The sequence below is a fragment of the Herpailurus yagouaroundi genome, unplaced genomic scaffold (genome assembly GCF_014898765.1).
Source record: "Herpailurus yagouaroundi ecotype Mexico unplaced genomic scaffold, PumYag 192, whole genome shotgun sequence".
Classification (NCBI taxonomy): domain Eukaryota; kingdom Metazoa; phylum Chordata; class Mammalia; order Carnivora; family Felidae; genus Herpailurus; species Herpailurus yagouaroundi.
Genome location: NW_024412423.1, coordinates 23,378,159 through 23,402,448, shown reverse-complemented (window position 1 = coordinate 23,402,448; position 24,290 = coordinate 23,378,159). Strand labels below are relative to the sequence as shown.

The window sequence follows — 24,290 nt, the reverse complement described above, 5'->3', positions numbered from 1 at the left end:
TAGATACTACAAATGCTTATCCCAGGGCCATTGCCAGCAATGGTGCTGAAAATAGAACTGCTAGGGGAAACTTTTCTGGTCCATTCAGTCTCCTTAGTGTGAGAAGTGTTCAGAGCAATGTAATTTTGCAGAATAAACCTGCAAGCACTCAGACAAAGGAGACTGTCCTGGGATGTGGCCTCAATAAACAGCTTTTTCACGTGGCACAAAGGTTTCCTGATTTCCTCTAAGGAATGAGAGTTCCACAGTCTCGAGTGCTAATCAATACTTACCGAACTCCTGCTGTTCGAGACCACTAAGTTAGACTCTAAGGATACAGAAAGTAGAAGCTAGGGCCCCTGCCCTTGAGCACCTAACAACCCAGTTGGCAAGAAAGATCAAAGCAGAGCAGGAGAAATAATTTAAACAAAAAATATCATCCAAGGAAGATGTTCCTGGGAGTTAGTCTAGAAGGCTCCCTGGATGAAGACCTAGAGCCAGGCTTTGAAATGTGTGTAGGATCTAAAGGAATGATTCCCAGGAACGGAGTAGAGCAGTGTCTGCCACGTGCCTGGTACAGTGTCGTCAATGCAAATGATGAGGATGGTAAGGATGATAATGATGATAGTAATTCAAGCAATTCTGCAGCGTAGCCATCCACTTCCTTGTTGGAGTGCCCAGGGATAAAATAGCTAAGTGCATGTTTTGAAATGTCATTTTGAAACATACAATACTTAATTTTGTTCCTAGAGACCTTTGAATTAGAGGTGCTTTTACACCTTGAAGGAACAAATGCTCTTAAAGGAGGGAAAGACCTCTATTAAGGGTGTAATATACCTGTAGGTGCCCTAAATGGAGGCACTGGTTATGCAATAAGCCTAGGGGTTTACAACACAAGGAAAGGATTGAATGTGATGCAACTTTAAGCTCTTTAGGTCACCATCCCCATTAGTGAGGTCACACACTGTTAGTAAGATGCTAACACAGATGGCAGGCCAGTGTCCCCAGACCTTGCTGGGGAACCATCCCTCTCTCCCTCCTTCTGACACTGTGTGGCTCAGGAAGGGTTGAGCCACCCTGTGTTCATGGCCAGGCCCTGAATGATTTAAGCCAGTCACGGTTTCCTCTTTCTACCATGACTGATTCAAGATGGATATAAGAACAAATCTGAGCCAAGAAGAGGAAGGGTGTCTGTCTAAGGATCTGTACAAAAACAGTCAAAGCAGACCCCTCCTCTTCCCTTAGTGTAGTTCAAGGACATCCGTAAGCTTGCAGTCAGCAGCAGCCATTTGTGAAAAAGAAAAAAAGAGTTGAGAATGGGGACAGGCACAGTGTGTGCACCTGAAGACGAAACCAACACTACAAAAGGCAGAGTGAAAAAGAAAAATCAGGTTCTGGTTACAGTGTATGTGTTACTGGATCAAGCATTGCCTGAACATAAAAGTAGCTCTGAATCTTTTGGGTCTGTGAGCCAAGAACTACCCTCCCCATCCCCCTTTTCTGCTTAATTTCATTTGAGTTGTTTTTTCTCTCTTTTACAACCAAGATATTCCTAACTAGTAACAACAGATGAGCAGGCTCTGAGATTATTTCATTTGCTTCATTCAATTCACGGTATGATAATGTTCACTCTAAGTATTAACGGTTTGTGTAAAACAAATACCTAGCAACATTGTCTATGCAGAATTCACTATGGATATTTGCAGTAGCCTATATTTGGAAATATGACATGTGAATATTGATCCAATCTATGGGGCCATAATGATTACTACATAATGGCATATTCTAATGAGGTCTTATATTCAAAATTCAAGTTCATCAGTGAAGATAATTACATGTGGAATAGCACAGTTTGATAAAACATTCACATGTGGCAAATTTTAAAGCACTATGTACATGAAATAATTTAGATGAAGCCCTTGCCAACTCTCATTCTCATTTTGAATTTAGTGACTTGCTTTTCATTCCGGCAGTTGGACCCCTGCCTGATCCCAGAGCCCTTAGGGTCTCCTCAGATGACAATCTCAGTTCAGAACATGAGTAGTCACTACCAGGGTGATAGCCAGGGGGACGGGGAGCAAAGAGACATGACACGCTTGCGCAGCACGGTCCTTGCTAACTCCCAGATGCCCACACACTGCATCTCATTTCTGCCATCAAGGCTCTAAAGCTATGTGATGTGAGGAATGGGGCTGCTTGGAGGACAGAGAGGACCATCCAAACCACTCTGTCCTCACTGGGAGCTCCATAGGTACACATCAAAACACTCTTGACCTCTCCAAGTCCCAGTACTGTCAACTATAGAGAGTCACTCCTAGAAACCACATCACTCCTATATTCAGAAGACCTCTTCACTCTTTGCCTCTGCTCTGCCCATCATCCTTGCAAAGAGTAAGCGACGGGGTCTGAAGAACCACCAGTGATTCCTTATATAGACTCCCTGGATGCTAAAACTCGGGAGGGGGTCTCTCCTGGCGTGCCAAAGCCTGCTGGGCCTTGACAAAGAGCTTCCTGGGGCTATGGTAGAGGAGGATTCCTATGTCTGGGCAGGAGTGGGAGTTGATAAGCCTAGTATTACACAGAAGAGTGAATTTTTTCCTGCTTCCAGACTTTCCCTTTGTGCCTAGCACTAATCTCTCTCACTGTAACGGCAAAGGTTAGAAACTGCTTTTTTCATGGAGGCCAGAGCCAACAGAACAGCATGTTTAACCTGCCCGATGAAAATCAAAGGTCACATTATTATTAATTAATGATAATCAATAATAATATATGTAAATAAATATATTTCTATATCTTTATATTTCTTTATAATACCACATAACTTTTTATTATCTTTTATACACAAAACTTCTTAAAGACTATTAGCTTTTTCTCATTTTCACACTTCTTTCAGAGATAAATGTTTAAGGCAAAATTAATTATAATATGTTTAGGGGTTCATAGCAGATGTAAAGGTAAATATAAAACAAAAAGAGCACAAAGGCCAGGGTGAAGTCGACAGAAGGGCAGTGTGGCAACACTGAAGGTGGCTGTGAGGAGTTCAAGTTGCAGATGGTGATCTCTAGAACAACCAACTAAAAATTAACACAAAGAGGTACAGCTAAAAAAAAAAGGTCAATAGAAAGTATTAAATGGAATACTAGCAATATACCTGATTTGTCTAAAACAAGGCAGGAAAGGAGGTACAAAGGAAGGTACAAGAAAGGATATTATGGAACATTGTTATTGGCTGAATTGTGTGCCCTCAAAATTCAGTTGTTGGAGTCCTAAGCCCAAGTACCTCAGAATGTGAGTGTATTTGGAGAGAGGGTCTTTAAAGAAGTCATTAGGTTAAAATGAGGTCATTCAGGGCGGGCCTTAATCCAACATGACTGGTGTCCTTATAAGAAGAGGAAATATTGGGGCGCCTGGTTGGCTCAGTCTATTGAGTGTCCAACTCTTGATTTCAGCTCAGGTCATGATCTCGTGGATGTGAGATCAAGCCCCGCTTCGAGCTCTGCACTGGACACAGAGCCTGTTTGGGATTCTTCCTCTGTTTCTCTCTCTCTCTCTCTCTGTCTCTGAAATAAGTAAAAGATAGATAGGTTAGATAGATAGATAGATAGATAGATAGATAGATAGAAGAGGAAATTGGACACAAACAGGCATGAGGGGAAAGACAATGTGAAGACACACAGAGAAGGCCATCTTCAAGCCATGGAGAGAGGCCTAGGACAACTCCCTCCCTCCCTCCCCTTTATCAGGAACCAACCCTGCTGATGCCCTCATTTCAGACTCCAGACTCCAGAGCTGTGAGAAAATGACTTTCTGTTATCTACCCAGTTTGTGGTACTTGGTTATGGTGGGCCTAGGAAACAAATACACACATAACCGAAACAAACACCAAGAAGATAAACATAAAATCCAACCACATCAATACTTCCTTTGCAAGTAAACGAATTAGCACTCCATGTAAAATGCAGACCTTGTCAGACAAGATTTTAAAAAAGCAAGAATGCTTACAAGAAACATATTTAAACATAAAGACACACACAGGTTGAAAGTAAAGTAACTGAAAAAGACAGACCATGCATACACAAAGCATAAGGGAGGTGGCACAGCCATATCATATCAGACAAAGTAGACTTCAGAACAGAGAAAATTACCAGAGGAAAAACAAGTTCATTTCATAATGACTAAAAGGGCAATTCATCAACAAAACATAACTATTATAATACATATGCAACATACATGGATCAGTTGTATTTGCATTATTCTGATAATAAACAACTGGAACACACTATTAAATTTATAACAGCACCCAAAATACTAAGCGTCTTAGAACAAATCTAATGGAAGATGTGCAAGTCCTCTGCACCGAAAATTTCAAGACAATCTCAGAGAAATTAAACAAAATTTAAATAAATGAAGAGGTATAAAATTTCCATGGATCCGAAGTCTCAAAATTGTGAAGGTGTCTATTGTCTCCAAATTGATGTGTGGATTTAATTCAGCCCTAAGCAAAATCCCAGCAGGCTTTCTTGGGGGAAAATGACAAAGTAATCTTAAAATTTTTTTTTTAATTTTTTTTTCAACGTTTATTTATTTTTGGGACAGGGAGAGACAGAGCATGAACGGGGGAGGGGCAGAGAGAGAGGGAGACACAGAATCGGCAACAGGCTCCAGGCTCCGAGCCATCAGCCCAGAGCCCGACGCGGGGCTCGAACTCACGGACCGCGAGATCATGACCTGGCTGAAGTTGGACGCTTAACCGACTGCGCCACCCAGGCGCCCCAGTAATCTTAAAATTTATATGGAAGTTTAAAGGGTCTAGAATAAGAAAAACAATCTTGAAAAAAAAATTGGAGAACTTATATTCTATTATTTCTAAATAAAGTTATAGTAATTGAGACAGTATGGTATTGCTATAAGATAGATCAGTGGGAAAGAACAGGGAATCCAGATACAGGCCCACACATACACAGACAACTGAGTTTTAAGGCACAAAGACAATGGAGAAAGGAAAGCTATTTAACAAATGGTGCTGGAATAACTGGATGTTTGTATGGAATACAAAGGAATCTCAGCCACTGTTTCATGCCATATACAAAAATTAATTCAAGTTAGATCATATACCTAAACAGAAAGCTTAGAGAAATAAAGTTTCTAGAAGAAAACACAGGAAAGAATATATCTTCATGACTTGTAGGCAAAAGATTTCTTATACAGAACACAAAAATGGGGGTGATAATGGTGGGGGGGGGGGAAGGCAAACCTGACTTTGTCAAATTTAAATTTTCTACTCATCAAGGACCCCATTTAGTAAATAAGTAGGCCCACAAACTAGGAGAGAATATTTCCAATACATATATTTTATGAGTGATTCATATCCAGAACAAAAAACAACTCAATTAAAAAACATGGACAAAACACTACAACTAATTCTTCAGAAAGAAGATAACACACAGTCAATAAGTTTTTAACGTCACTGCTCATCATGTAATGCAAATTAAAACCACTACGAGGTATTATTTCACACATGCACAAATAGTGAAGGTAAAGACAACAATATCAAATGTGGGCAAAAATGAACATCGAGACCTTTGCGCATTGCTGGTGGAGTTTAACATGATACAACAATTTTAGATAAGAATTTGGCAATTTCTTATTAAAGTTAAACATTGATGTGCCCCATGACCCAGGAAGTGCACTCCTAGGTATGTACCCAAGAGAAAAGAAAGCACAGGTTACTAAAAGATTAGTACCAGGATGATCAAAGCAACCTTATTCATCATAGGTAAAATTGGGGAGGGGATGAAAATCCACTGACAAAAGAACATTCAGAAACAAATCTCATAAAGTAAAATACTACTCCACAATGAAAAGGAATATTCATGAGAGTATCACTATGCTATTCCATTCAACTTAAGTACAAGATTATATAAAGTTGATACATGGTGACAGAAATCAGAAAATCACTGCTTCTGACGTGTGGGTGATGGTGAGAGAGATAAAATGGACTGGAAGGCAGTATGAGGGAACTTTCCCGAATGATGGAAATATTCCATGTCATGTTTTGAGTGGTAGTTACAACTCTCAAAACTTATCAAACTGAGCACGTAAGATTTGTACATCTGGGGTGCCTGGGTGACTCTGTCCATTGAGAGTCCGACTTCGGCTCAGGTCATGATCTTGCAGTTTGTGAGTTTAAACCCCACATGGGGCTCTGTGCTGACAGCTCAGAGCCTGGAGCCTGCTTCGGTTTCTGTGTCTCCCTCTGTCTGCCCTTCCCCGCTCCTGCTTTGCCTCTGTCTCTGTCTCTCTCTCTCAAAAATAAACAAACATTAAAAATGTTAAAAACAAAAGATTTGTACAATTTATTGTTTTTAAATTTTACCTCAATTTTAAAAACTGCTGTTCTATGGCCAAATAGTCATAGGAAAGCATGATAGAGCTTTACAATTTAATTATTGCATACGTCTACCTTACGGTATAATAAGCCCAAAGGAAATATGTCAAAAAATGATGTGTAGTCTTTGTCATCAATGAGTTAAAATCCAGCAGAGAAGACAGCATGCACGTGGGCACTAGATCTCAAGTATGAGATACAAAGCTTAACACTGGCAATGCAGGTACATCACTGGGATTCAAAAGAGGGAGATGTAAGGGTAATACTAGCGAGCCATGAAAATAAATGAGGGGGATCTGTAGGTCTGATGTGGAATAATCTCCAAGGCTATATGCTGAGATGAAGAAGGAAGGGGAAGAACGATGTGCAGAGAGAACTTCTATTTTCTGGTATAGACAACTGTCTTTGGAGACATTCAAGAAGCTGAGAAGAGAAACAAAGAGGGTTGCCTGGCAGGAAGCTGTATTTTCACTGTATGCCTTCGTAATACTTAGGTGTGATTTTTTTTTTTTTTACCTGATGTAACTGCATCTTTTTGTTTTGACAGAGAGAGAGAGAAAGAGAGGGAAGGGGAGAGAGGTGGAGAGAGAGAGAGAGAGAGAGAGAAAGAGAGAGAGAGAGAACCTTAAGCAGGCTCGATACTCTGCATACAGCCCCATGACTCTGGGATCATGACCTGAGCCAAAATCAAGAGCTGGATGCTCAACTGACTGAGCAACCCAGGCACCGAACAACTGCATCTTTTGAAATTAACAACAGTCAGCAAACAGAAAAAGATGTAGATATCACCTCTGGTTTAGGGGGATGAGAAATGGAGAGGTTCAGTAATGGCTTTATGAAAGAGTGGGCATGAGCTGGGTCTTATAGGATGGGCAGGAAAAAAGGAATAATAGTCAAATTTCTACACCTTGAAACCAGGAAATAGTGCATCATCTTTCTCTGTGTACCACATATACCAACAGACTCTTCCCTGTGTAATCAGTCCCAAGGCTAAGAAACAAATGTGTACTCCATTCCTTGGAACAGGCTCTTATGTAGGAGCAGTTTGTGTTTTGCATGAGTTGCGTGCTCTGATTTAAATGTTTGCTGTAGGTAATATTTTGTTACCTTCTTGGCATCATAGACGCAGAGAGAAAAAATAAATCTACCCAGCTGTTCTTAAATTGCCTCTCAACATGCAGTCCACCTCCCCAGGGCTTTTCCTCTCATAGAAGCTCTGCCCTGCTGGGCTGACTCTGTGGGTGACTAATCCACAGTGTAGGAGGAACCGGAGGGGGAGGGGGAAAACCCCTTTGTCCCACAGCCTGCCCCACCCCCTCCCCAGGGTTCAGTTCCCTTGCACCCATTCCATGTTCTGTACCACAGCAGAAATTCCTGCAAGTTTCTGACATGGGTATGGCATCATCTCTGGTTTTCTTCCTGTTTTTGAATTCTTTTGGTCTTTTGGGACACTTTATGGAAGGGGAGGGAAGTGCTCAATTTCTTTTTCTTTTTTTAAGTTGATTCATTTTGAGAGAGACAAAAACAGTGTGAGTGGGGAAGGGGCAGAGAGAGAGAGAAGGAGAGAGCGAGAGAATCCCAAGCAGGCTCCGAACTGTCAGTGCAGAGCTCTACGCGGGGCTCAAACTCGCCAACCGTGAGATCATGACCTGAGCTGAAACCGAGTCGGAGCCACCCAGGCGCCCGCAAGGGTTTGATTTCTAACCCTTAAAGGAGCGCCTTCCCTAGATGCCAGCCTGAGCTATTACCTTCACAGTACTGGACAATACTAGGAAACGTGCCCCGGTGTTGCTATGTTTTACATAATCAATCTTACTGTGTTGTACTGGAATTAAAACAGTAGGTGTTTGGGTTGCAGAGACAGGGCTCAGATCCCAGCTCCATCACAGTCCCGGGCAGTGAATGAACCATTTTTAGCTTCATATTCCTCATCTGCAAAATGCAGACGTTACTAGCAGCTACTTCATAGAATAGTTACGAGGATCAAATGAAATGGTACATTTAAAGCTTCAGCCCAGTCCCTGGCACACAACTGCTTAGTAAATATTTAAAAGGATTTCCCCAATTTTCCCTCCCTGTCAGATGTGGGGGCTAAACTCGAGCGCTCCCACATGGATTCGGATTTCTCACACCTGAATTTTTTTTCAAGAATAGGTTTTATTTATTTATTTATTTATTTATTTATTTATTTATTTATTTATTAAGAAACCATAGTTCATGGTCAGATTGAATTTGATCTGATCTTAAAAGCACTATAAGGAAACCTGGAAAGATGCATCTTAGCTGTCTAGACAGGGCGCTCCGGAGAGCCAGACCCTTTTGGAGACCCAAGGCCTGTGGCTCTTGATTCCCCCATGTGGAAAGTAGAATTCCATTGTCATCAAAATTTCACCAAGATGCATTCGGCCGCACTCCTACATGGACGGATCTACATTCTCAGGTTACGGGGCTGTGGGTTTTTCTTAATGAAGAAGGAGATTTGTGCCCTCCCAAGCCTGATATGTAGAGAAGGAGCTGAGGATTAAAAGGGTGAGATGATGAGGATTTAGGCGGATCTATGGCAAATCATTACTGGAGTTACCGGCCCCAGATGAAGGGAAGCCTCTCTCGCCCAAGACCATTTTCTTCAGTAGTAACAAGCAGGCAAAGCCTTTTCCTTTTCAAATCATTCTCTAATGAGAAACGACTTAAGCTGGGGAACTTCTCTGCACAGTAAATTGGACAGATTGAGGGATACGCTGAAAGAGGATCCAGTAACAGGACGAAAGCTCTTCTGTCCCACAGATCCGCATTGGCTGGGATTGGAATGGGGTGTTCCAGACACCTGACAGGCAGCCTGCGGAAACACTTGCCACAGGATCAACCTGAGACAGGCGCACGTGTGTGAGATCCTGCCCCTGCTCTCTCCCCACCGGCACCCCCTGAACACTGTTCAAAATCCTTGAAGGCTTCATGTTTCTCTCAAGACAAAACGGCAAATTCTCTGCATGCCCTGCAGATTCCTGCATGGCCCAGACCCTGCTTCCTCGCCTAGAGATTCTGTCCTCTCTCGCTGCCTGCCGGCCACACCGTCTTCGACTGGAACATACTTCCACTGCCCCAGGACCTTTGCAAATGCCGTCTTCTCTACTCGGAATGCTCCACTTGGCTCCTCCTCATGCTTTAGATCCGAGCTCAAGTGTTTACAGTACCACTGGCCCTCTTCAAAACTTTTTTTTAAATTTTTTTTTAACGTTTATTTATTTTTGAGACAGAGAGAGACAGAGCATGAACGGGGGAGGGGCAGAGAGAGAGGGAGACACAGAATCGGAAACAGGCTCCAGGCTCTGAGCCATCAGCCCAGGGCCTGATGCGGGGCTCGAACTCACGGACCGCGAGATCGTGACCTGAGCTGAAGTCGGATGCTTAACCGACTGCGCCACCCAGGTGCCCCTCATAACTCTTAAAATTGCAGTCAACAATTAATTATATAATTAACTCATTAACATTATCTGCATCTAAATTTCTCATTAGAATAAAAATTCCCCAGGGGCGCCTGGGTGCCTCAGTCAGTGAAGCGTCCAACTCTGGATTTCGGCTCAGGTTATGGTCTCACAGTTCATGAGTTCGAGCCCCAGGTTGGGCTCTGCACTGACAATGCAGAGCCTGCTTAGGATTCTCTCTCTCTCTCCCTTTCTCCGCCCCTCCCCTGCTTTCTTGCTCTCTCAAAATAAATAAATAAACTCAAAAAAAAAAAAAAAAAAAGGAATTCCTGAAGGACAGGTACTATGTCTACTATATTGACAATTCTATTCCTAGTGTTTGCAAAAGGCAAGCATTCAATAAATAATCACTGACTGAGTGAATGAATGGATTCTTACCCTCTATCAGCACCAGGAGCTTAGATTATAAATCTCTAAGCACAACACATCTATGAACTGAAACTTGTGAGTCACGCGGCACCATGAGCGCTAGCTGATACAGACTTACATGGTATCTGCAGTGTGTTGTGTGTGGGTGGGTGGATAGCAATTGATCTATGTCCTCTCCCTTTTCTCTGTTCTCTCTCCCTGGGTTGCATTTGTGTTCCTAGGGTCTCTGCCTTGTGGCCCTTTGTCTCTTCACTTCCTCCACCCAGTGCCTCTTACCACTTATTTCTCCTTTTTTCAATTCCTTCCCAAGGGCCAGGAACTTGCCATGCTTTGGCAGCTTCATTGGCATTCATCACACTTGGCTCCCAGGCTCCTGATCTGATGGCTGTCTTACTTCCAAAGTCTGCCTACTTCCCTGCCAAGATATTTAGGAACTGTTACTCCCAGAAGAACATTGAGAAGATAGATTTTCCTTCTCTCTTTTCATTCATAGGGATACTATTTTTGGCTTCAGGGCCATGATTTTAAGGCAACGATGATTTTTTTTTTAACCCTGAGGTGAGTTGCAGGAGCCCTACGGTACTTTCCACTGAATATGCCATGGATCTCCTTAGTAATCCCTTAAAAAAAAAAACCAAAACAGTAATGACATAGTTAGTTCTTCAAGAGGATGAAAACTGTATGACGAGGACTTTGGAAATGAAAGCTGTTTGGAAAAAAATTGAAAATTACATTCAATGTTATTGGGTCTGGGAAACCATTATACTAGGGACTTAATTATTTATGTGTTCATCAGTTTAATGAGCCATTACCATTAAGGTTTAATGGTAAACCTTGCCAAATTCTGGTAGATACCAGGGCTACACTCCCTTTGTCTTGATATGGAAAGTTGCCATCAAGGACCCCAGGGCTCTGTGGTCCATGAGCCCATCCCTGACAGGCACAGAAACCATGATGCTGAAGAAGGTGATGATGTTGAACAGGCACTGCTTTTGTATCTAGTTGGTGATACAATGGTATACAAAGCATATGGGAGTTCCACCTACATGAGGCATACATTCATCTTGCAAGAGATAGACAGTAAACAATAAAACATACATGTGTGGCAAGTGTAACAAATCAGGCTATCATGAGTTAGTTATAAGCACTGAAAATCTATGTTCTCTTCCACAGCAAGAAGGCATTTCCTATTTTGCCTTAGCCATGCTATTTGCACTGTCCCATTATTGCAGTGTTTCTCAAGGTGTGACTGACAATCCCCTAGTAGGTCATCGAATTAAGTTTTTAAAACATTTTTTAATTAATAAAATAGAACAGAAAATGTCAGACTATCTCCTATATTAAAGGTCACTATTGAACTTTGTTTCAGAGTTAAGTGTACGGATACATTGGTTCTGATATAGAATATGTCTTAGAGTAGGTCCTCATCAAAAATGTGTCAAAGCATGGCTTCTTGAGCCAGAATTTCAGCAATGTCTCATCCCGTATTATGGGCTAAGGGACCATTTATAATGATGGCAAGCCAGGCATCCAGTTCCTTTTGGTGACAAGAAATCCAGCCTCATCTCATAGGACCCTCATGTCTTCCAATTATGAATTAGAAAATATTATTTGAACACATGCCCAAGGAAAACTGAAAATAAGTTATCATTCAGCACACGCAATTTTAAAAATGATATTATGGAGTGGGAAGCATTGGTAGGCTTTCCTAATTACAGATATGCCACAGGGTGACTAAATTACTCAATCCATTCAATAAGTCTATCATGTCCCAGGCAATGTTTTGAATAAATCTTGCACGGTTCTTACACTCATTCGGTTTATAATCATACTCTTCACTTTCTACATTAGTGATCCTCAATCCGGCAGCAAAATACAATCATCATGGAAGCTTTTGAAAAACACCAATTTCCATTCCCAAAGGTTCTGGTTTAATTAGGGTAGGGATCCAGAATGAATATTTTTGAAGCTGTCCAGGTGATTCTAATATGCAGGCAGTACTGAGAACCAATGGTCTGCAACAGACAGTAAGAATCTTGTCAATTTGTATATTATTTAACTTTGTCTGAGATACCCAGAATATTTTCTGTCTCAGGGTGATACAATGAATTCCTCTTACTAAAGAAAGGAGCTGAAAATTCCTCTAAAAACGTTAGCATCCGTAAAATCTTCCAGTTGATTTTTATCATCTTTCACTGGCTGAAGACTGGTTAACAACAGGTCTTTCACTGTTTTTAAATCTTAACTTTTTCCGTTCAGTATGAATTTTGAATCCCATTTATGAAAGCATTTAAATTCCCCATTATTGACAATTCCTCCTACATGGTTATTATTAAGGACATATATAATCCTTTATTTATTTATTTATTTTTTAATTTTTTTTTCAACGTTTACTTATTTTTGGGACAGAGAGAGACAGAGCATGAACGGGGGAGGGGCAGAGAGAGAGGGAGACACAGAATTGGAAACAGGCTCCAGGCTCTGAGCCATCAGCCCAGAGCCCGACGCGGGGCTCGAACTCACGGACCGCGAGATCGTGACCTGGCTGAAGTCGGACACTTAACCGACTGTGCCACCCAGGCGCCCCTAAGGACATATATAATCCTTTAATTTCCATTTTTTGTGTCAAGTGTCTAATTAAAGTTCCACGTGTATATATTTCTACATGAAATTGTCAAGCCCGTCATTTGTATACTTGTTTCATTTTTGTGAACCTTGTGTCCAACATTAATACTTCAAATGCTCATTCTTCTTCAACTCCCAATAATCAGTCTCCATAGAGTGAAAGTTTAGGAAAAACTTGGGAAAAATAATCCCTGATTCAAGCTCCCATTTCCCTTAGCATCCTTTGTGTTTCACCTTTTCAAGAATTTTTAATGGGGTTTAAAAAAAAGAAAAAAAAAGCTACTCTCGTCTCTAACACTATGTTTTGCCTTCCCTTCCCTGAAGGATTAGGCATCTGACTGAAGAACTCCATTCTTACCTTATTTCCTTTTCAAAAAAAGCTGAGCAAACCAGCTGAAACATTTGGGAGCTTTCTGAGTTTTCTAGTAACTTAGGCTCCCTGCTGACTGATGATATTCCTACCTATTCCCTTCTTTGGAGACATCTAGAGATATCTTTCATTTTCTCTCATTTCTTGGTTTGATCCTTAGTACTGCATGTGAGCTACTGAAACAGTCACCTTGACTTGGGAGCTCCCAGCTGGGTGGTCTTGGCCCAGTCACACCAATTCTCTGAGTCCTAATGGCCACACTGGCAAAATGGACAGAGAGATAAGATGGTTTGAGTATTAGACATAATGAATGCGAACTACTCGGCTCAATGCCTATACTTTCTTGGATACAAGAAATGGGAGAGAGCGTTAATACTGAAGTAGCAGGCGTCCCACATTTAACTGCCCTCTACTAGATAGGTACAGGGCACGTAGCATTCTTTCCTATAAATAATTTCAGTCCATCTCTCATTAGAGTAAGAAGGCTTAAACAGTGGAGAATTGGTTCCCCAGGAGCACATCTGTTATAGGAACATTTGTTCATTCACTTGACAGATATTAATCAGGTATTCTCTCCTGGGCTGGGAGCCAGGGTTCCAGCAGGGATCAGGGAGGATGCGCACACGGTTCTTTGGAACTCACAGTCTTGCCAGGGAGATGGAAATTCTCATGAGTGTGCTCTAGTTTGATATGGAAAGTTGCCATCAAGGACCCCAGGGCTCTGTGATCGATGAGCCCATCCCTGACAGGCACAGAAACCATGATGCTGAAGAAGGTGATGATGTCGACAAGGATCTGTATCTTTTATTTGAAAATGTAGGAGCATTCCCCGTTATCATTCCTTTTATGGAGTGGTAAGATTCCTTTCCTTAATTATTATGAGAGTATTTGAACCAGAAATGAGTTTTACAGACATGGTCCACTGTGAACATGAAACTTCAGAGTGTTGGGCGGGTGTTGCCTGATGACTTCGCTGACGAGCTGTCATTTCTCATGGGCTGATTCGAGAACAGTGCTCCGACACTGGTTTTCATCAGAGTTTGCATTGCTGCATTTTCTCCCAGGGTTTTTACTCTTCCCATATACATCCATTTTGAACACTCATTTGTTTCTTGCCTTTTTAAAAAAACAACACTATGGCATATATTTCAAGCACTGATGCTTATCACATTTTTTCAAAGGCATCTTTTAATTTATGGCATGTTGTTCAACTTTTCCCTTTACTTCTAGACATTATATGCCTTCTCTCATTAACTACTTTATAGGAAACTACATTATTACACTGCAAATCTTCCTATATAAAGTTTTATCCTGTCATTAATTATTCCTTAGATTTGATATCTACAAGGTAGATAAAGAGCTCTACAGCGTTTAAGCTTCTTAAACTTTATTGCCAAATGTCTTTCCAGAAATGTGTACTGTTTTTGTACTGGTATTTCCCACTAGTAGGTCTGAGTCCATGATCCAACAGACCTTCACTTATTCTGAATACACACGCACATGGACACACACAGATTTAAAATTTTTTTTTTTCAACGTTTATTTATTTTTGGGACAGAGAGAGACAGAGCATGAATGGGGGAGGAGCAGAGAGAGGGAGACACAGAATCTGAAACAGGCTCCAGGCTCTGAGCTGTCAGCACAGAGCCCGACGCGGGGCTCGAACTCACGGACCGCGAGATCGTGACCTGGCTGAAGTCGGACGCCCAACCGACTGCGCCACCCAGGCGCCCCTAAATTCTATCAAAATTATAGGAAGCACACAGTGTCTGATGTACCTCTCATTTTGTGATGTCAGCAGCCTTTGCCTAAATGCTGTTTTTAATTGGGGGTTACCAATGGCAATATCCTACATTTACCTTTTCATTTTTGTCCGTGGTGAGATCACTCTGAGAGAGGATGGATCCCCATCCAAAACTGGGCTGGATGTCAAGACTGATAAATACCATACACAGAGAAGGAATGAAAAGGTTTATTACTTACATAATGGGGCTGTAGCCAGACTACAGCATTGCCGGCTTCCTAAGCTGGCCCCAAAAATGACTCGAGGGAGCAGGGAAAGGAGACTGCATGTGGTTGTTACTGTGATTAGAAGATAGGGTAGGGTGAAGGTTTCTGGGCACAGTGGAGCTGGCATGGTTTGAACCATCTCCAGGTGCCAAAGGAGACAGCCATCGGCCATCCTGGCTCACCCAGATGTGGCGAAAAGAGGGAGAAAGAGGCTAAAATGTTGTCAGCGAAGATCAGAACATGAAGGGAGGGAGACATTTTAGGAGTTTCTTCATTGGAATATTTGATAAAGAGACACTTGTCCTTTTTTACTCTTTTGATTACTCTTGGTACAGTTCATGAAGGTCATAAAATGCTGGGCCCTTTCCATTTATGTACTGGTTTTCAAGACAATGAAAGTGGTTTGCTGTCACTTTCTGAAGGTGAATAATGTTTTAATTCCATAAACTCAGGAAATAAACATATTTGGTCGCTTTCAACCCATTATAATCATTTTCATTATCGAAACACAATTTTGTCCCACCTTTAACTAGTGGCAGACTCGTTAAGTCATCTCTAGAGTCTTTCTGTCATGACCCAAGTAGGATCTGGTAGCCTCCTGGCCATCCTCTCTGGAATAAGCTATTTCTTTAAGAAAACCAGGTTTCTTTGGGTTACAAATTTTATTTCAAGACCATGATTACTATGATGTTGGTAATTATCTCAAGGCATTTTAAGTAGTATACAGAGCTAAGTAACACACACACACTGATGCACGCAAACATATGCGTGCATGCACATACAAACACACACACACACACACACACACACACACACACACACACACACAGGACCTCATGAGTTTGTTTTGCTCTTACAATTCAAATTTAAACCTAAAGAACATTTACTAAACTTTTTATCTATTATATATGCACCTCCTTTATTTCACACTGAGAAGCCTGGCTCTCAAGGACAGCAGAGGTGACAGAATAAAAATGTTCTATCATAACTCATTTGTGTTTTCATGTATTGTACATGTGACAGTGTCATAGTAATAACACTGATACTAACAGTATCAATATGTACAATAGTACAATCAATAGTACAATATGATCGGTGGAAACGTTAAAATTATTTTGGCACATGCTCTAGCCATGCCCGCTCGCTACATTTACTGGAGTTCTACTGGATGTGAATGGTCACAGTATGTAGTAATTATGAACTTAGCTCTCAATGAGTTTTAGTTTTACAAGTACCTATATATCTAATAATGCTCATGGGTCCTCCTACATCTATGTCACTCTAATCATTTGGTAAAAAAAAAAATCTCTAAGCACCACAGATTTTTACATTATCTTGAGTCCTTTCCTGAGCGTTATTACCTCATTTCTGAGATCTTTCTAAATTCCGATTTGCCCTATCCTTTAATGTCTTACATCATTTTCTTAATCTTTCAGCTTGTTTTGAAATAGTAGGTCATAGTTTTAATCTATTTTGAGAGCAAATCTTTCTGGCATGCTTTCACTGTCTGCAGGGATGCTATTCTGCTCCTTATTTTGCTTTTTCTTACAATAACTTGGTATGGATTTGACTTTCATACTTGCCTATTGCTGATTTTTGTGCTGAAATTGGTTCCTTGAACTTTTAGAATGAGGCGTGGTTCAGGATAGCTTTTATAACTTCTCAAAGGTCCCTCTCCTGTTGTTTTACAATGTTCCAAAGTAGGGCAGGCCGCTTCCTCTGATTTCCTGGCTATTCCCATCCCCCCTTTTGCCCTTCTTTGTCCCTTTGTCTCTGTTCTGTTTGGTTTGCTTCTCTGTTATTCCTCTAGGGGGGACTGCGTCCTGGCAGGAGCTCTGGCTCATTGGTGTGGAGAATTCACAGGGGCCAGACTACTGAGCATCCCTCAGACCTTTCTCTTGTGGACTCCTTACACTTATCCGGTATTATAGAGAAAAAGCCCCTCCCCACTTCTGCTGCCATTTTCAAATTAGCCTGCTGTGCCTTCCATTAAATACCTATCGACTACGTTGGAGATCTCCCAGTTTCAGCTCTGTCAGATGATGCCCTACCGTTTCATTCTTCCTCCACAAAAAAATATGCTAGTACCATGGAGATCTTGTGGCCACTGGTCTGTCCCTATCTGCTTGTATTTAATGCCTCTTAGTCATTAATTTGGCTCTGAGAAACCCAAGGCTTAGAAGTTTCGAAGAAACCAATGTGCCACCTTCTACCACACCTACTTATATCTACAGACCTACAGATCTCCGAAGCTGTACGTGTCTATAACAAATGGCAGAATCTTACAAAGACAGACTAAAATTAAAACGGCCAATATGGAGAACATTCCCATTAGACAAGATCATTCATTTAAGGAACGAAGTTGAAAGCCAGGGCTACTAACTCAAATAAACAGGGGAGAGTACCTATTGTAATTGGAATTTAGAAGCCTCTGATAGGCCTCAAGATTCCAAAAGTCTAAGGAGAATTAGAGATACAAGGGAAAACTAAGACATGACTATGTAAGACTAATGTGATTCCCACTGCTCCCCTCTATCCTCCCTTACCTGACTACTCAGTCTACTAATCCTCTCTCTGAATTTTGTTTCCCCTCTGAAGAGACTCGAAGACCAGCAACAAAAGTCCACCAAGTGAGTAGCCCCCATACCATCTGGGCTGGTCCCATACTTGAGGGGATCCTGAGGAATGCTCCAGTAAACTGCTAGACGTTATTTCCTTAAAGCTTCAAGAGGAAACTAAAATTAAAATTAATGGTAAACCTTGCCAAATTCTCGTAGATACCAGGGCTATACTCCCTACTTTCAACCTCACTCGCTCTGGAGACAGCAGATGGGATCCTGGGGAAACTGGCAGAAGCCAGCAAAGGATGAGAATTCACACCAGAGTCAGCTATTCTGGATCTCTATACTGTCCAGTAGAGAGAAGGAGGTAAAATCTCAGGTTGTCCCTTCCTTTCCAAATCCAGACTCTTATAAATTTGGTTTGGGGGCACTTGCTGGTTGCTGATCCTTTCTCTCCTAGGGAAAACTATGTCCTTGTTTCTTTTGTTTTGTGTCCCAACAACCTGGCTTGGCTTTATGCCTGCCTGCCACACGCAGGCTGCCAGTTCGAGTGTATACAGAAGCTCAGTCGCGGTTTGGGAGTTGGGAGCTGCAAAATATGCCTGGACAGAAATGTGAGTTGTATTCCATCTGCAGCAAGGGTCCCACTAACTGTTACTAGCTCTCAGATAAAATGTCTAAGTCTTTCTTTCTTTGGGATATTTTGGGAGTGGCACTGGATCTTCAAGGATAGAACCCCTTGCACCCTCTTTGGAGATACCTCTTGTGTCCAAGTGTTTGTTCAATACAGCCAAGAATATTTGCTGTTTGTCCTGGATGAAATCTGACAAGATATTTAAAAGGATTTTTTTAAGTAGCTCTATGGCCAAAAATTGGCCAAATTGGAAGCAGATATTCAGAGCTAACAGGAACTTTTTTTTTTAGGCCTTCTTCCCTGAGCTAAAAGAAACCATGTACCCAGGGGGAAAGAAAAACATTCCAAAGACCAACAGCTCTAAATCTAGAACACAGGAACTACCAACCAAATGATCTCCCTAAGACAGACAAGGAACGACAGGAATGACTGACTTGGAGAATGTGAACTGGACACCATGACCTGTGAACAGCACACAGATATTCAGCAAAAATTGTGAGAACTCCCGAGCAGTAGCTGGGAGGAGCTGGTAAGCTATTGCCTTAAGTTTTTGTTTTTGTTTTTGTTTTTGTTTTTTACCACATCTCTTAGGCTAAGAGTCTAACCAGAAAGGTAGAACTGTTAAAAACAAGACAACAGGCCCCAAGTGGAGTTGCTTATGCTAAGCCCCATATCACCAAAGCGAGACTTGACTTAATTACAGTTTGACTCTCCTGGAAATGGAATTACTCAGGAATCCCTTAATAGATGCCTGCCTTCCCCTAAAGGAAAGTTAGTAACCTTACAATAACCAACCTGCTTTTGTGCCTAGTATAACTTCTTGTTCCTGTTCCCTTCTGCCTATAAAAGTTTTGCATTTTGTCCAGTTCTTTGGAGATCCCTTGTCTCTATTACGTTGGATGCTCCCTGATTCGTGGATCATTGAATAGAGCCAATAAAATATACAAAATTTACTCAGGTGAATTTTGTTTTTTAACAGTAAACAGGTGAGGGCCTTTTAAACATAAAAGCAATGGTGGAAACAGTCACAAAGGAAACAATGATAGAGCCACCCATGTGAAATGTAACATCCGTCTTAGATATTCAGTTATCATACTGCCAGAGCATTCAGCAATGACTAACATAGATAGCAGAACTTGTGATACTCAGAGGGAGGTGACTTATAGATGTCTTCTGTCGGCTATAGTCTTAAAACTGTCTTGGATTCAGCCTTGAACTGGCCAAAATTGACCTCTTGGTTTACACTAAAGGTTAAAAATAAGGATTTGAATCCTGTGACTCAGACTGACAGAGATGCCCTTGTTTGGCAAGATACTAACTCAAGAACTACAGAATGAAAAAATAATTTTCTCCAGGTAGTTAAATATGTCCCCACTTATTTCAACCCTGAGAATCCAGGATCGGTTGGGTATGGTAAGTGTAATACAGCACATAGCCTTGATCTAGAGTGTACGCATGATGGGTGGGCAATAAAGACAAGTGGTGGTCACTTTTATTTTGTTTAGCCTCTTGATTGGTCTGGGCAACAGTGAATTAGAGGAATCCAAATTTAACACAGGTGGTCTCAACGTACAGGAAATTACACATGAAAACAAACTTGTACAACAGGTGAATCTGGGAGGTGATCACCCAAGGTTATTTCTCTTCCATCAATTCACTTAATGTCAACTTCCTGCAGTGCTTTTAAGGTTCTCTGCATGAAGCAGTAAGGAAAATACGAAGTTAACGTGGCTGGGTCACTGCCAGTGGAAGATCCTAAGAAGCAGATGAAGCTTCTCAATATTTGTGAATAAATTTGTGAATAATGTTTAGAAATACATCTACTGGATAAATGTTGATGCAGTTGCATAAAATATCAAGGCATGAAATGTCTGAGTGTTTGTGAATGGAACACTGAGGCTCTGGGCAGGGACCAGAGTGAGGCATTTGGAGAACAAAAATTTAAGGAGGCTGTCAGGGTTGACCCTGCACTTAAGTGACCCCCAAGAGTGAGTGCCTTCTTAAATTTTGGCCTTAGGCACGTTACTCACCTTAACCTTGTGCTGGTCTTGCCTTGCTGAGGTTGACTGTTCAGCCACAGAAGCAAAGGGACGCTCTGGTCTCTGTGTGCCCTTAGACCTTTGCCCATACAAATTGACATTGCATAGCCCCTACAGATCAAGACTGAGAAAGCCACTTACGTGTTAGTCTAAGGGGAAATTTCACTGGCCCAGACAGAGTAACAAGTGTGGGTTCTATCCCACACTGGTCCCTGAAGAGTGTCTTTTCTACGTTCAGCCCCATATCACATGCGAAGAGCTCTTAACGGAAGAGCTTTAAACAGAAAAAACGACAGACCAGAAATTATAATCCCGTTAAGGAATCTGCCTTGATTTGTAAGACCTGAAACCGACTAGGCGAGAGACATTTTGCATCCCGTTCCATCAAAAGGTAACTCCCACCTTTTAAGCCTTCTTAGTCTGCAAAAACAAACAACTATCCAGCATGGGAGTGGAATCTGTAAGTGTGAGCCATACTCCACAGGTTTCTCTGCTGTTCTGGAGGAATGACACTGACTTTCTGAGAGAAGATACTTTTGCATAATTCCCTTCCTATTTCCTCCCTCAAAACACTTGTGGGCAAACAGGGCTCACGTAGGGGGTGCTTTCTTTTGCTCCATTTTCTTTTTTTTTTTTTTTCAACGTTTATTTATTTTTGGGACAGAGAGAGACAGAGCATGAACGGGGGAGGGGCAGAGAGAGAGGGAGACACAGAATCGGAAACAGGCTCCAGGCTCTGAGCCGTCAGCCAGAGCCTGACGCGGGGCTCGAACTCACGGACCGCGAGATCGTGACCTGGCTGAAGTCGGACGCTTAACCGACTGCGCCACCCAGGCGCCCCTCTTTTGCTCCATTTTCCATTGACGGGGCGTCTTTCACGTTGTCTGGGGTCCTTTGCCATCTGTGGGGAGGCAGGCAGACGCAGGGCAAGCTGGCTGCCTGGCAGCCTTCACGTGGGGGTGGAAGAGCACCTCCCACCCTTTCCAACAATGGTTCTGTGAGAAACGCTTTAGGGAACAGGAGAGGGATTCACTGAGCGGAGGATATGGAGCAAAAGTCCAGGTTGGCTCTGCCTCCGAGCTGAGAACGGATACACTGTTGTCAGGAATTGATTTCTGTCACTTACATCCTCCATTCACCCTGGACCACCTTGATCGTCACCCACCTCGTTCTCCCCCCGTTATGCTGAGAAGAGAAATGTTATTTCTCTGCTTCCACACTTTATTCTTTAACGAATGATTATCTCCTTATTCTGCCCACTCACTACCTCTCTCCTCATTATTCTCAGCAGGTTCATCAAACATCAAAACCTGGCTGAATCTACCCCGAGAACACATTCTTTTCCTGGAGAGCATGGTTTCACTTGAACTGTTCTGCTTCTGCAGCAAACTTTGGGACACATTTCTTGTTTAAAACCACAGCCCTAAATTTAGCTCCAAGGCCAGGATCTGTCTCATCTCCCCAAGAAGGTCTTACTAATACGAATACTATAGTAATGATAATTTCCTGTGTATGTACATCAAGCCCAATACCCTGGGATTGTTTGTTATGAGCTGGCCCCTCCCTCTGTCCAGCCTGCATCTCCTGGTGTCCTTTCCTATAGCTAAGTGCTACCAAACCATACTTTCCCGCTTGAAGCTCTTCCTGATGCTATAATGCCTGCTCCTGTACCTCCCACCTGGAGTCTCTTAGCTCCAGGTCTATCTTTCCTGTGGTTGCACTGGACAATGAAAATTTGAATCATTCTCACAGTCCTGGTCAAGTTGTGCCCTCCTCCATAAATACTTACCTAAACTCCCACTAGTCCCTGTATTCATAGAGTTCTAACTTTTGGCCCAAGGCCCTTTCCAAATTAATCTCAAAAAGAGCACAATGTATAATTTTGAAAGAACAGGATCAGACAAGGAGCCCCAGTGAAATACATTTCAGGGATATGCATTTGGAAACTGGAGGCTTTCACACAAGATGTGATAATGTGGCCATTAGTCTGCAGGTGGTATGTAAAGATACACACAGAAGTCAACAGACCAAGCTCATCTCAGTCTGTTGTAGAGAAAAGGTAAGGATTGATTTAAACTCAACAAATGCTTGTTGAGCACCCTCCCCTGGGCTCTCTAGTAAGCACTGGGGGTACAAGGCAGATGACTTCACTAGAAGGCTGATAAATGGGCTAAGCATTTTGAGTTTGTTTCCGTCCCTTGTGATGAGTTAATGCAGTGATTCTCAAACCTGGCTAGGCAGCAAAATCACCTAGGGAACATGATTTATGTATTTGTTTATTTATGCATTAGTCTTGGATCTCATTTTGTAGGAATAAATAACACATTCACAGGATATAGAGCTAAACGAGTGAAAAAGGCATACAGTGCAAAGTATCTCTTGCACCACTATTCCATTTACGTAATTTCCCTAGATACCTTGCCACTTTATCTGGTATCATTGGAGAAGAGCTTAACTCCACTTATCTCTCTACCCATAGTAGAGTTAAAAAGGGTGGAAAGGTGATTCGAAATTTGGGTGGGGTTGGGAGGCATCTGAGCAGGCTGTCCAAGCCAAGCACAAATTAGGAAACCAGTCTGCAGTGAAAGAGGTTAGGCCTATGCTTATAAGATCTAGGCAAGACCAGGAAATGACCTCCTAAAGGTGTGTGAAGCCAGGAGACCCTGCCGCTGGTCATCTTAAACAGCCGGCTCCCCATGAGATCCTCAAGATCTGTGCCCACTAAGCCCCTCAGAATCTAGTGCCACACATTCGTCCTTCCTTCCTTGACATGGGGGTGTCAATGCATCCATATTTGTCACTGTTTGACTATTGTGTGCTAGAATATGAGCATCAAGCATAATGGAGGAGCTTTGCAAGTTAGAGGCAATATTTGTTTTCTACGTTTTATGTAGTAATACATTACATGCCTCTTATGTGCACTCCTATGTGCATGAGACAATGCAGAGTCTCATTTTGTTCTCACAATGTTGCTGGGATATCATTACACAGAGGCAGTATATAATACAAGTTAAAAGTATGATGTATAAAGACAGGCTGCTAGATGCAAGTTTCTGCTCCTCTGCATGAAAATGTGGATCCTTGAGCAAGTTACATAGATTCATGGTGCCTCAATATCCTCATCATAAAAGACAGGATAGACGTAACATACTTTGTATAGTGCCTGGCACATGTTTTAAGCTCAATTCATGTTACCTATTATTAGTTTTGGAGGGAAGAATATCAACAACTCTACAGGACTAATGACATCCAGGATACCAGAAGCCATCCAAGCGATTGCTAAGCCAGGGAACAGAAGTCAGTATCAAATGCAAAGTACAACAAACAGAATTCAACAGCACATTTAAAGGATCATACGCCATAATCAAGTTCAACTTATCCCAAGGATGCAAGGATGGTTCAAAATATGAAAGTCAATTAATGCGAAATACCACATTAACAGAATGAAGGATAAAAATTACAATCAACTCAATAAGATGCAGAAAAAGCATCTGATAAAACTCAACATCCTTCCACGATGAAAATTCTCCACAAATAAGTAGAAGAACATACATACTTCACATGTACTGCAACATAATAAAGGCAATATATAAAACGCTGACAGTTAAAGTCACACTCAATGGTAAAAAGCTAAAATCTTTTCTTCTAAAATCAGCACCACGACAAAGACGACTACTCTTGCCACTTCTATTCACCATAGTACTGGAAGTCCAAAATAGAGCAAGCAGGTAAGAAAAAGAAGTAAAAGGCATCCAAATTAGGTTGAAACAAGTAAAATTACCTTTGTATACAGCATGATCTTATGTAAAGAAAACCCTAGGGGCGCCTGGGTG

At 41.8% G+C, this 24,290-nt stretch overlaps 1 long non-coding RNA gene across 2 annotated transcripts in view; it reads left to right on the top strand.

The window, feature by feature from the left end:
• The first annotated feature begins 17,668 nt into the window (after positions 1–17,668).
• Positions 17,669–24,290, top strand: part of LOC121010885 (uncharacterized) — a 15,262-nt gene continuing 8,640 nt past the window's right edge. The window contains exons 1-4 of one of the 2 annotated variants that reach the window (XR_005781403.1): positions 17,669–17,724; positions 17,822–17,976; positions 18,709–18,947; positions 20,696–20,848. This is a non-coding gene — a long non-coding RNA (uncharacterized LOC121010885). The remainder of the gene's footprint in view (positions 17,725–17,821; positions 17,977–18,708; positions 18,948–20,695; positions 20,849–24,290) is intronic. The other variant, XR_005781404.1, reaches the window with a different exon arrangement.